Source organism: Monodon monoceros, unplaced genomic scaffold, assembly GCF_005190385.1.
Source record: "Monodon monoceros isolate NGI ecotype Baffin Bay Population unplaced genomic scaffold, NGI_Narwhal_1 Super_Scaffold_18, whole genome shotgun sequence".
Taxonomy (NCBI): Eukaryota; Metazoa; Chordata; class Mammalia; order Artiodactyla; family Monodontidae; genus Monodon; species Monodon monoceros.
Genome location: NW_021703774.1, coordinates 67,664,049 through 67,676,978, shown reverse-complemented (window position 1 = coordinate 67,676,978; position 12,930 = coordinate 67,664,049). Strand labels below are relative to the sequence as shown.

The following is a 12,930-nucleotide window of genomic DNA, read 5'->3' as shown; positions in this document are numbered from 1 at the left end:
ACGTTCATCAAACCGAAGTAGCAGGTAGCAAAGTGGTGGAGGGCAGCGGTTCTGGACTCAAACTTCCTGGTTTGAGTCTTGGCTTCATCACTTATTAAGTAAACTGTGATTGGGACTTACCTGGTGGTGCAGTGGTTAGGACTCTGAGCTCCTAATAGAGGGGGCCCGGGTTTGATCCCTGGTCAGGGTACTGGATCCCACATGCATGCCACAACTAAGAGTTTGCATACCACAACTAAGGAGCCTGCGAGCCGCAACTAAGGAGCCCATGAGCTGCAACTGAGACCCAGCCCAACCTAAAAAAAAAGAAAGGATAAAACAAAAAATAGGGTTTCCCTGGTGGCGCAGTGGTTGAGAGTCCGCCTGCTGATACAGGGGACACGGGTTCGTGCCCCGGTCCGGGAAGATCCCACATGCCACGGAGCGGCTGGGCCTGTGAGCCATGGCCGCTGAGCCTGCGTGTCCGGACCCTGTGCCTTTCCCTAACCTCCACCATCTCCAGGCCATAGATGCAAAGCTCTGTCATGGTTCCTGGTGCTGAAATTGTTTTTTTCCCTCACTAGATTGTACCTTGAGAGCAGGAATTGTGTCTTCACTCTAGTGTCCCCAGCAACTAGCATATAAATGCTGCTCCACAAATATTTGTTGGATAAATGGGTAAATGTGATATTCTGGATAAATTCATGTTTCAGCTAATCCAGGAATTTGGCTTTTCAGACAAAATGCTGCCCCCATTTTAAAACAGAGAGTAGACAATTCAGGGCAGGGGACATTAGGAGGATCTTTTGTCTGGAACTGCTTCCTAAGAACGATATCTTATTTCATGCCAGGGCTCTGAGAGCCAAGGGGCATTTTTCCACAGGCCTGTGGCACAGCTTTTCCTTTCTGCTCCATTGTGGGGGGTGGACAGGAAGGAAAAGGGGAGAAGGAAGGAGTGGCTCCAGCTCCTGAGAACTCTACCTAGTGTCCGAGCACAGGAATATGCTTATTTTGGAAAGCTGTTCATCCTTCATCCTGTTGCCAGTAGCCTGAAGGGCCCTGGTTCGACATACATTAAAGCTCCCTCCGCCTTTCTAGGTCAGTTAAAAATATTTTGTTGAACAAATGAATGAAGGAATGTTGCAGCCAGAGGCTGCAGTGCAGTCATAGGAGAAGCAATCCTTTCCATTCCATCACAGAGAAATAGTGGGAAGGGAGCTCCTACTGGATGGAGTCAAACTTCTAAACAACTGGGAAAGGGATTCTGGGCTTGTGAGGAATGGAGCCAAAGTTTAGGGTAATCCCCCATCCTTGGCTGTCTCACAATTTCCTCTCTTGCAAACTTTGCAAATGCTTACAGGGCAGGTTGATCGAATAAAACTAATTTATAAAAGTGCAGGTTCTAATACAGCACTTCAGATGTTTCAGAGATGTTCTAACAACATAACCTGATATGTAAAGTAGGAGTAGAGCACAACAGTTCTCAGGGACGTAGAGGTAGCAGGGACAATGGCATGTCAGCAGGACCCTAGGCTCTTTCAAATCACACAGACTCTTCGCCAAAGCCTAGGAATCCTTCATTCATGTATCTAGTGCTATCTGTGTGTGAGTCATTATGAGACAAAGATGAGCAAAACTGACACTGTCCCAGCCCCTGTGGGGCTTGGTCTCATGGGGAAGATATACTATCAAGAGTCATTTAGAACATAACATACTAAGTGTTATAAGGGAGGCAAGGGGACCTTTGGAAGTGATAGATCAGTGTCCTGCCTAAGGCTTGGCAGTGTTAAGATTTCTTCCCGGCAGCGATGCTATCTACGTTGTTACATAAAACATGAGAAGGAACTAGTCACAGACAAAGGGAAGAAAAGAGAAGGTGTGAGGTGTTTGACAAGTGTTCTCAACAAAGGAGATGGCGTTTTTTTTTGTTTTGTTTTGTTTTGTTTTTTAGCGGTACGCAGGCCTCTCACTGTTGTGGCCTCTCCCGCTGCGGAGCACAGGCTCCGGACGCGCAGGCTCAGCGGCCATGGCTCACGGGCCCAGCCGCTCCGCGGCATGTGGGATCTTCCCGGACTGGGGCACGAACCCACGTCCCCTGCATCGGCAGGCGGACTCTCAACCACTGCGCCCCCGGGGAAGACCGAGATGGCGTTTTTGTTGCAGGACGTTAAGTAGGACTCATTCGGTACCCTGGAATTGTCAGCTATTCTGCCAAACCAAGAGGTACCATGAAGAGGTGGCAAGTCAGTTCTGCTATCCCAAACCATAGCCCAGTACCCCATCCTCTACCTCCCCAGGAAATAAATAGAAGATGGTGTGGAGGTGGAAAGGGAAAAGGGATTGATGGAATCATGTGTCTGTCACCAGCCAAGGGACTGAGTGCTGTGCGTTTTGTCCTCACCTCCCCCGAGTGAGGGGTCTCCGAGGGAACCACTCATAGAAATTGATGGGTTGGCAAGGAGAGGCTGCATCTCAGTCGGTGGTTGGATACCTGCTGTTGAGCTTGCTGATCTGTTCTCTGTGATCGTTGGAATAAGGAGGGTTGACGGGGGAAAAAGGGCTGTCACTCCTACAATGTGGTTTAGCAGGGACATGTGAGTTTCCTGTAAGTCAAAGGAACAGTGTGAAAATCAACACAGCTGGAGCCATCTTGCTGGTCCTCCTCCCAAGAAAACCAGTAGCCAGGGGAGCTTAGTTATACAGCCAAAGGCAGGACCTGAGGCCTCGTGGGAAGCAGTTAGGCTGGAGCAGATGTCCCATCAGGGGACTGTGCGATGGAGAGAGCTCCCAGGAAACTAATCCATGTGCCCGTAAGAGTTAGCATTTGGGCACCTTCCAAATGGAAGGTATCCACCATCAGTCAGCTTTAGCCTGAGAGGCAAACAACCAACCGATGATTGCCATGACATGCCCAGTTAGGTAAAAGGATGTTTTGCCCTTCGTCCCAGACCCTCTTCCAGGTCCCAACACAACAAGTAGCTTAAATTAGCAAAACAGAGAGTTCTATTAAAGGACAGAATGCACCAGTTCCCCAAACTGAGTCCCATGCTGAAGACTGGCTGGTGCTGAGGGGAAGGAAGGAATGTAAACTTGATACGAGACTTAAGTTTTAAAATGGACTAACTACACTAGGCTGGACTTCTAATAACTAAGCTAACAGAAAGCTACAGAATCTTTCAGAGCCGAAAAGGGAGAACTGACAGAGTATGGCGGATGGCATCGCTTAAAAGCAAGCCAGGACTGTGTTCAGCGGAGTTCAGAATGCTTATTACATTGTTTCCACAGGCAAAAAGGCCTTGAGGTAAGAAGCAGCCTCTTGTGTTAAAGCACAACCTTGAGGATATTATGCTAACTGAAATAAGCCAGTCGCAAAAGGACAACTACTGTGTGATTCCACTTACACGAGGTACCTAGAGTAGTCAAGTTAATAGAGACCGAAAGTAGAATGGTGGTTGCCAGGGGCTGAAGCAATGGAGGGATGGGGAGTTATTGTTCAAAGAGTTCACAGTTTCAGTTTGGAAAGATGAAAAAGTTCTGGAGACAGACTGTGGTGACGGTTGCACAACAATGTACATGTAATTAATGCCACTGAAGTGTACACTTAAAAATGTTTAAAATCGTAAATTTTATGTTATGTATATTTCATCACAATAAAAGAAAAACATTTTAAAGATTAAAAAAAAAAAAAGAAGAACGTAGTATTTGAAAGTGATTGGAACATAGAGTGAGAGAAGGCTGGAGGAGGAGGAAGAGGCCAGGCAATGAAACCCTTGTTAAGGTGTTGGTACTTTATTTTAGGGGCACAGGGAAGTCATGACACATTTTAATGATCACATTTGCACTTTAGAATAATCCAACAAGTGGTGGGGTGGGAACTGGAGATGGAGAAATCATTTAAGCAAGAGATGATCTTGATCTTGATCTGTGAATGACAGTAGGGATGGAGAAAAGGGGTCAGATGGGTTGATATTCAGGTAGAGAATTATCAGGAATTGCTGGTAGAGGGGAAAACCCAACAAAACTTCTCTTTCCCCACTTCTCCTTCCAGCTGACCCCCCAAATGCTGTCCCATTTCCAGTTCCTTTCTTTCACTTCATTCGACGATGCTGGACCAATGCTCAGCTGGATCATTTGGTTCTCTGGGGCACTACGCTTAGGAGGCAGCTTTGCTCTCCTACAGGGACCTGGAGGGCTGTGGGCACCAGCAGTTTGCAAACAGCCCTCCCAGCAGCGCGAAGAGACAGGCTGAGTCTCAAATGTCACCCAGGTTTCACAGACCAGTAGGTCGTAACGGAAGATTAACTGACTTGCCCAATACCCCACAGCTGATTTGTTACAAAGCGCAAATTTCAACTCCAGCTTTAGGGATTTTTTTTTTTTTTTTTTTTTTTTTAGGGATCTTTTAGTAACACTTCATTGCTGCTTCCCGATGTTAAACAAGAGAAAGAAAATGAAAAAAAGGACAGCATTACCCAAACTACAATGCCCTGAGCACAGCAACGGAAACAACCAGATTGACTGTCGGGTCTTCCTCTAGGTGTGCACGTGCTGCAAGTCCGAGGCCCGCCGCGGCGAAGGTAAAGAAGTGAGTACGCGCTACCGGTACGAGGCCAGCCCCGGAATCGGTGGGACAGTGCGGTTGTGCTGCAGGTCCTAGGCCAGCCCCGGAAGAGGTGGGGAAGGAACCTAAAAGGAGAGGGTTGGCGCTATCCGTCAGCCTAAGCAGCCCACGTTCGGTTAGCAGAACCCATGCCATGGACGACCCCTTCCTTACACTTAGGACCGCTGCCTTACGGTCTGGCCGTAAACACTGCACCTTTGGATTCCCCGAGGGCCAAAGAGAACACGGGACCGGAAGCACCCTCTTCTCTCGCGGCTTTTCCGGGGGCAGAGGAAATTGGCGAAGCCCATTGGCTAGTGGGGATCAGAAGAGGGTGAGTCACTCGGCCTGCGCGTGGGGCACTATGGGTGTTGTAGTTCCGGGCACCAGGGTCCAGCCTTCTAGAGAGAAATCTTGGAGTCCAGTGGGTGCAGGGAAGCTGCTTGCACAGGGGAATCGGGTGTGGAGTAGCTGCGTGGGTGGCTTTGTTCTGCTATTTCTTTTGCGTGACCTTGCTCTTTCTGTCTGCCTTCAGGGGCCTTCAATTTGTTCCATACTTGGGGCTTCCCCCTTTATAAGCTCCCGTCACATGCAGATCCCTTTTACAATTCCAAGCTGGCTCCGACTGGTCTTAAGTTCCTTGTCTCGGCTATCTTCCTCACACCCAGGCCCTGGAATCCTCCTTCATCCTTCTTTCTCCCGTGAGTACCTTTTCTTGTCTCTGTCCTAGACAGAGCCCATCTTAACACTGCCCTTAGCCCATGAGGCATGCCAACGGCCCCAAGAAAAGGCTGTCACAGCAAATGTTTGTAGGCACAGAAGATCTGAGTTTTCCACTTCAGCAGCCTTGCAGCTCACTTCTTTTTTGTTTCTCTTGATATTGCAATTGCCTCTTTTCTGATTCTACCTCTGTGTAGTCTCTCTTCTTAAGTCTGTTGGGCAACCTTGGTCGTAGATGGTCCCTCTTTGGTCCTGTCAGTTTGTCTCTGGCCTCACATTTTGGTTATAGAACAGAGGGTGCACACCTGAGCTGACTTATACGACAGAGAGGGGGAAATGAAAGAAACTGGGTAGAAAAAAAAGAATTCGCAGAACTAGGTTTTATAGAAGTCAGAAAAATATATGGTGCAAGTGGGGGAAGAGAGCAATCCTTTTCTTCTTGTACCTCCACAAACAGTTTAGTGCTGGCTGTGAGCAGGGCTCTGGGGGCTCCATGCTGGGGATGCACTAGCCGGAAACCACCTAGATACTGGGGGTCCAGTCCAGGAGGACACAGACATGCAGGTAAGCAACAGTGCAGGATGGCATCAATCTCTGTCCTACCTTCCTGTGTGTTCCTCTGCTCATTCTCATCCTTCCCTCAGCTCATTCCAAAGTACTTTGCCTCTTCATATCTCCCTCTGTTCCATGTTCTTCTTTCCACTCCCAAGCTCCCTCTCCCCTTGTTCTGACCCAAGCCATTTCTTTTGTATCTTCCTGTTTTGTCACTTTGACACCAGAAGGTGTTGCAGGGAAAGCCATGCTCATAGGGGATTTAGTAACACAGACTGCTCCATGCTTAGCCTTCATCCTTGTGTGAGAAATGTCTATTAATCGTCATCTCATTCCAGGGTGATCTCTTAGCATTTATACACACTGCTTGGACTAGAATCACTTGCAGATCTTTTATACCGAATGCTCCAGAATCATGGAATGTCATGCAACCCAAATTGACTTAATTCTGCTGCCTATTGAGCAATGGGAGGAATCTGAGGTTTGAAGAGTTAATCTCATGGAGACAGGAGGGACCCATTGATTTGTGATAAGAAGTAGAACCCTGCATGACTGGGGAAGAAAACCCTTAGCATTTTTTTTAAAGCATGCCTTAATGGATTGGCTGGGCTAGAACAGAAATATTACCTTTCAAAAGATATTTTTGAACCGTAAATTTAGAAATCGTTTTTTATTCCCCTAGTCTATTCTAAATTGTCTTATTGAAGGCAATGCAATAGGGGGTGGTGGTGGATAGATTTCCAAATAATAGATAATCTAATAACCAAGCTTATTTAAAGAATGCTCTCCACAGCTACTGAAGCCTGTGCACCCTAGAGCCCGTGTGCCACAACTACTGAGCCCATGCTCCGCAACTACTGAAGCCCATGTGCTCTAGGGCCCACGTGCTGCAACTACTGAAGCCCGTGTGCTCTAGGGCCTGTGTGCCGCAACTACAGGGCTCTCATGCCACAACTACTGAGCTCGCATGCAGCAACTATGAGCCTGCACGCCTAGAGCCCATGCTGTGCAACAGGAGAAGCCACAGCAATGAGAAGCCTGTGCACTGCAAAGAAGAGTAGCCCCTGCTCGTTGCAACTAAAGAAAGCCTGCCCACAGCAATGAAGACCCAATGCAGCCACAAAAAGAAAAAAAAAAAAAAAAAGAATGCTTTGCAATGCCTTTGGACAGTAGATTTACCTCTAGGATTGTTTATGACTAATACTATTTCATTTGCATTCCTTGAGAATGGGACGCACCATAAAGAAGTGAAATTTCATCTTCTATTATGCTTAAAATAATTCCCCTCTAAGTCCCTCCATCATCTGATCCCCAGTTACCTCTCTAATCTCACTTCCTACCCTCTTCCTTATGGTCACTCTACTCTAGCTACCCTGGCTTTATTGCTGTTTCATAAACATGCCATGCATACTCCCTCTGCCTGGAATACTCTTTTTCAGGTAACTTGTTCAGGGCTTTACTCAAATATTCATTTCATCAGAGAGGCCTTCTCTGATTACCTTATCTATAATAAAATAGAGCCTTTATTACTCTATCCCTGTGTTAAGTAGTATCACTTCTTGAAAATATTATATATTTGTTTACTTGCTTATTGTCTGTTTCCCAGACTAGAAAATAAGCTCCATGAGAGTATGGTCCTAATCTGTTTCCTTTGTCCCTAGAACATGGTGTATAGAAAGCACTCAATTGTAGGATGAAAGGATTTAAAAAAAAACATTTACAGAGCACTTATTATGTGTAAGCCACTGTGTGTATAATGAATAGTGTGGGATCTACAGAGACGAATAAGATAATAGTCCTTAACTTTGAACAATCTGCAGTCTAGAAAAACTATAGAATAATCTTAGGATCTTTCCTTAAATTGTAGCTAAGCCAAAGGTCATAAGTCTCAGGAGCCAAGGTCACCTGTGGTGTATTTGGAATGTAGTATCATTTGTCCCATTTGGCATACTTCTGAACTGGCCTCTGTGCTGCTCTGTTATTTCTGTGACCACTTCCCACCATGTCCTTGTGTAGAAGGATGAGCCCGCCTAGTCAAAGAGCACACAAAAGTTGTTATTGCTTTACTTCTGTCTGGCCTCCTGGCTGCCAATCTCACTCCCCTTCTAGGGCATCCAGTTCACCACCACCAGAGTGACTGTCACCAACCACAGGTCTTACCACATCTCCCATTTTAAGCCCTTCAGTTGGCAACTCCTTACTTGGCATTCCAGGCACACCCTTCTCCCCTCCCCTAATCTGACTCCTGTTTACCTCAACAGCTTTATCTTCCTCTGTGCTCTTCCTGACTTGATGATTCAGAAATATGAAATTTGCAGTTCCCTGACTATGTTACTATTTTGTTTTTCTCTGTGTTGTTCCCTTTGCCTAGAATGCCCTTTCCCTTAATCCTTGCCTTACTACAGTGGTCTTTCACAACTCAGCTAGAGGAACACATCTTCCAAGAAGCTTTAACAGTTCTCCTCTCCTGCCCAGGATGGATGAGTTTCCTTTCCTATGTCCCTCTCCTTTTCTCAGAACAAAACAACATGGCAGTACTCATTAATCTCTTTCTACTTACTAGATTGTAGGTCCTTTGAAGGTGGTCATGTGAAGGGCTTACTGCATGGTATTTAAGAGTACAGACCTTGGAGTCAGTCAGACCCAGGTTTGAATTCCAGCTCTGCTTGTTGGCCGTATGTCTTTGGGCCAGTCCCGTGATTCTTTGAGCCTGTTTCCTCTTCAGTACAATGATCTAATTGTACTCACCTTTGTATCCCCAGCTTCTGGTACCATGCTCAATGAATTCAACTTGGTTGTCTCTTTGTAGATTTCTTTTTTTTTTAATTTATCTTTTATCCAATAGCGATTTATTTATTTAAATTATTTATTTATTTTATTTTTGACTGTGTTGGGTCTTAGTTGCAGCATGCAGGATCTTTCTTTGCGGCATGCAAGCTTCTTGCTAGTTGTGGCGGTCGATTTTCTTTCTCTAGTTGTGGCGCACAGGCTCCAGGGCACCGGGCTCCATAGTTGTAGCATGCAGATTCCAGAGCACATGGGCTCTGTAGTTTGCAGCATGCAATGAAATTGAGAAATGAAATTGAGTTATTTGTAGTGAGGTGGATGGACCTAGAGTGTCATACAGAGTAAAGTAAGTCCGAAAGAGAAAAATAAATACACATGTATATGGAACCTCAACCAGGCTTCCTGGTTGAGGTGTGCGAGTTCAGTAGTTGTGGCACGTGGGCTTAGTTGCCCCATGGCATGTGGGATCTTAGTTCCCTGGCCAGGGATCAAACCCATGTCCCCTGTATTGTATGGCGGATTCTTTACCACTGGACCACCAGGGAAATCCCTGTAGATTTCTTTCTTTTTAAAAAAAATATAAATTTATTTTATTTATTTTTGTTTTTGGCTGTGTTGGGTCTTCATTGCTGTGCGTGGGCTTTCTCTAGTTGTGGTAAGCGGGGGCTACTCTTCGTTGCAGTGCGTGGGCTTCTCATTGTGGTGGCTTCTCTTGTTGTGGAGCACGGGCTCTAGGTACAGGGGCTTCAGTAGTTGTAGCACGCAGGCTCAGTAGTTGTGGCTTGCGGGCTCTAGAGCGCAGGCTCAGTCGTTGTGATGCACAGGCTTAGTTGCTCTGCGGCATGTGGAATCTTCCCAGACCAGGGCTCAAACCCGTGTCCCCTGCATTGGCAGGTGTATTCTTAACCACTGTGCCACCAGGGAGGCCCCCCTGTAGATTTCTTTATGTTCTCCCTCTCTTGTTCATACAGGTTCAAGATGGCTGACTCTTGGTTATAAGAGCAGTAGGCCTGACCTGAGCGAGTGATGGGTGATTGTGTGTATCTGAGAGAGAGAGAGAGAGAGAGAGAGAGGGAGAGAGAGAGGGTGGGAGGGAGGGAGGGAGGGAGGGAGAGGGAGAGAGAGAGGGAGAGAGAGAATATTAATGTATCAGTAGGTTATATTGCACTCAATCTTGCTCCATTTGAGAGTTAAAAGTGGAGAGTATGTGTCTAATTAGGGTCAGATGGTGGCAGTAGGAATGATGGGTAGGTTTGGTCAAGCAAAATAAGACTGGGAAAGATTAAGCTTTCAAACCATTTACCTGCTTTTATACACTTCCAGTTTAAAACCCACAAAAACAACCAAATTTGAATGTGGTTAATTAAATTGACATCTTAAACTTTAAGGTAGTTTTTATTTTGATTCATGGTATGGAAACTTTAACTTAGTCATTACTTTTGTTTCACAAAACCATGAGAGGAGGAGATTTCAGGTCTAAAAGTTGTCATTTGGTTGATGCTCTGGTAGATCCACTTTAGAGAATGGGTAATTGCATATTAAAGTCTCATTTCAGCCTAGCTTTTAAAAAACTTTTGGTTGTAGAACTTCCAGAATCTTCTTTTTATGTCCTTCAAAGCATGACATATGCAATAAAGCAAGTATTGTGCTTCTCTTAAAAGAATGTGGTTAATAAGAGTCGACAATAAAGGGAGTTGGGTCTCACGGCCCCAACGATTCCTCCAAGGTAATGCAAACACATTACATCACTGTTCTACTCCCTTATGATGCTTGAAAACTTACTGTACACATTCTTCTTAAAGATAATTCAGTGCAATTTAAAATGGTGCCTAATTTCCTCAGAAGAAAACTGCTCACTTAAAACAATTAACCACTCTAAAAGGCCCACCTCAGTTGATCTTTCTTCCTACCTGAATAAATTCTTTAAAAAAAAAATAGAAAAAAAGAGTTGGAACTTAACAGTTGAGAGTGGACCAAACATCATTTTGATTTTCTTCCTTTGTTTTGAATTCTTCAGAAGAAAAATGTTGGATTCTCCTAATAACTAATATAAGGCCTGTTATTCTTTATTTTTTTCTCAGGTCTAGATGCAGAATATTTCCAGGGTATCTGAGCATACTGAAACATTACAAGAAAGGTCAATAAGTGTTGCACAGCATCCAAACTGGAAAAAGTTCAGCAACAGGAAGGCAGTGAAAGATAAAGAAGGTACCACCAAGAAAAATGTGTCAGTGATTTCCCCTAAGATGTTCTTGTCGCAAAGAAGCAGTCCCAGGGGAATGGATTTGTATACACGTGAGTTTGGGAAGAGCTTCAGTTGGCATGCCATCCTTAGAGAATATACTTGAGGAGAAATCCATATATATATATATGTGTGTGTGTGTGTGTGTGTGTGTCCAGTGTGGCAAAGCTTCCTTTAGAGCTTTCATTTCATACAGCACTAGAGTTCTCATTAGTGAAAAAGCCTATAAATATACTGAGTTTCACAAAAAGTTCGGCCACATTCCACTCTCATTGAGCACTGGAGAAACCTCTACGTGTAATAACAGGGACTGCTTTCATTTGAGTCTCAGATCTCATTGTGTGTCAGAGGACACCTATTTTGTTTTTTAACAACTTTATTGGAGTATAATTGCTTTACATTGTTGTGTTAGTTGTTGTTGTATAACAAAGTGAATCAGCTATATGAATACATATATCCCCATATCCCCACCCTCTTGCATCTCCCTCCCACCCTCCCTATCCCACCCCTCTAGGTGGTCACAAAGCACCGAGCTGATCTCCCTGTGCTATGCGGCTGCTTCCCACTAGCTATCTATTTTACATTTGGTAGTGTATATATGTCCATGCCACTCTCTCACTTCATCCCAGCTTACCCTTCCCCCTCCCCGTGTCCTCAAGTCCATTCTCTACGTCTGCGTCTTTATTCCTGTCCTGCCCCTAGGTTCTTCAGAACCATTTTTTTTTTTTTTAGATTCCATATATATATGTGTATTTATTTTTCTCTTTCTGACTTACTTTACTCTGTATGACAGACTCTAGGTCCATCCACCTCACTACAAATAACTCAATTTCATTTCTTTCTATGGTTGGGTAATATTCCATTGTATATATGTGCCACATCTTTTTTATCCATTCATCTGTCGATGGACACTTAGGTTGCTTCCATGTCCTGGCTACTGTAAATAGTGCTGCAATGAACACTGTGGTACATGACTCTTTTTTATTTAAAATTAATTAATTTATTTTTATTTTTGGCTGCGTTGGGTCTTCGCTGCCGTGTGCAGGCTTCTCATTGCGGTGGCTTCTCTTGTTGCGGAGCACAGGCTCTAGGCGGATCAAAAAAGATCTTGCTGTGATTTATGTCAAAGAGTGTTCTTCCTATGTTTTCCTCTGAGAGTTTTATAGTGTCCAGTCTTACACTTAGGTCTCTAATCCATGTTGAGTTTATTTTTGTGTATGGTGTTAGGAAGTGTTCTAATTTCATTCTTTTACATGTAGCTGTCCAGTTTTCCCAGCATCACTTATTGAAGAGACTGTCTTTTCTCCATTGTATATCCATGCCCCCTTTGTCATAGATTAGTTGGCTGTAGGTGCGTGGGTTTATCTCTAGGCTTTCTATCCTGTTCCATTGATCTATATTTGGGTTTTTGTGCCAGTACTATATTGTCGTGATTACTGTAGGCTTGCAGTATAGTCTGAAGTCAGCAAGTCTGATTCCTCCATCTCTGTTTTTTTCCCTCAAGATTGCTTTGGCTATTCGGGGTCTTTTGTGTCTCTGTACAAATCTTAACATTTTTTTTCTAGTTCTGTGAAAAATGCCATTCTAATTTGATACGGATTGCATTGAATCTGTAGATTGCTTTGGGTAGCATAGTCATTTTCACAATATTAATTCTTCCAAGCCGAGAACATGGTATATCTCTCCATCTGTTTGTGTCATCTTTGATTTCTTTCATCAGTGTCTTATAGTTTTCTGAGTACAGGTCTTTTACCACCTTAGGTAGGTTTATTCCTAGGTATTTTGTTCTTTTTGTTGCAGTGGTGATTGGGATTGTTTCCTTAATTTCTCTTTCTGATCTTTCATTGTTAGTGTATAGGAATACAAGAGATTTCTGTGCATTAATTTTGTATCCTACAACTTTACCAAATTCATTGATTAGCTCTAGTAGTTTTCTGGTGGCATCTTTAGGATTCTCTATGTATAGTATCAGGTCATCTGCAAACAGTGACGGTTTTACTTCTTCTTTTCCAATTTGTATTCCTTTCTTTCTTTTTCTTCTCTGATTGCC

At 44.3% G+C, this 12,930-nt stretch overlaps 1 long non-coding RNA gene across 1 annotated transcript; it reads right to left on the bottom strand.

Annotated features, from left to right (window-relative positions):
• Positions 1-3,734: 3,734 nt before the first annotated feature.
• On the bottom strand, positions 3,735-4,808 carry LOC114899405. The gene is made up of 3 exons (XR_003794570.1): positions 4,754-4,808; positions 4,452-4,665; positions 3,735-3,901 (listed from the first exon to the last, which is right to left on the bottom strand). It is a non-coding gene; the product is annotated as an uncharacterized LOC114899405 (long non-coding RNA).
• Between the last annotated feature and the right edge of the window lie 8,122 nt (positions 4,809-12,930).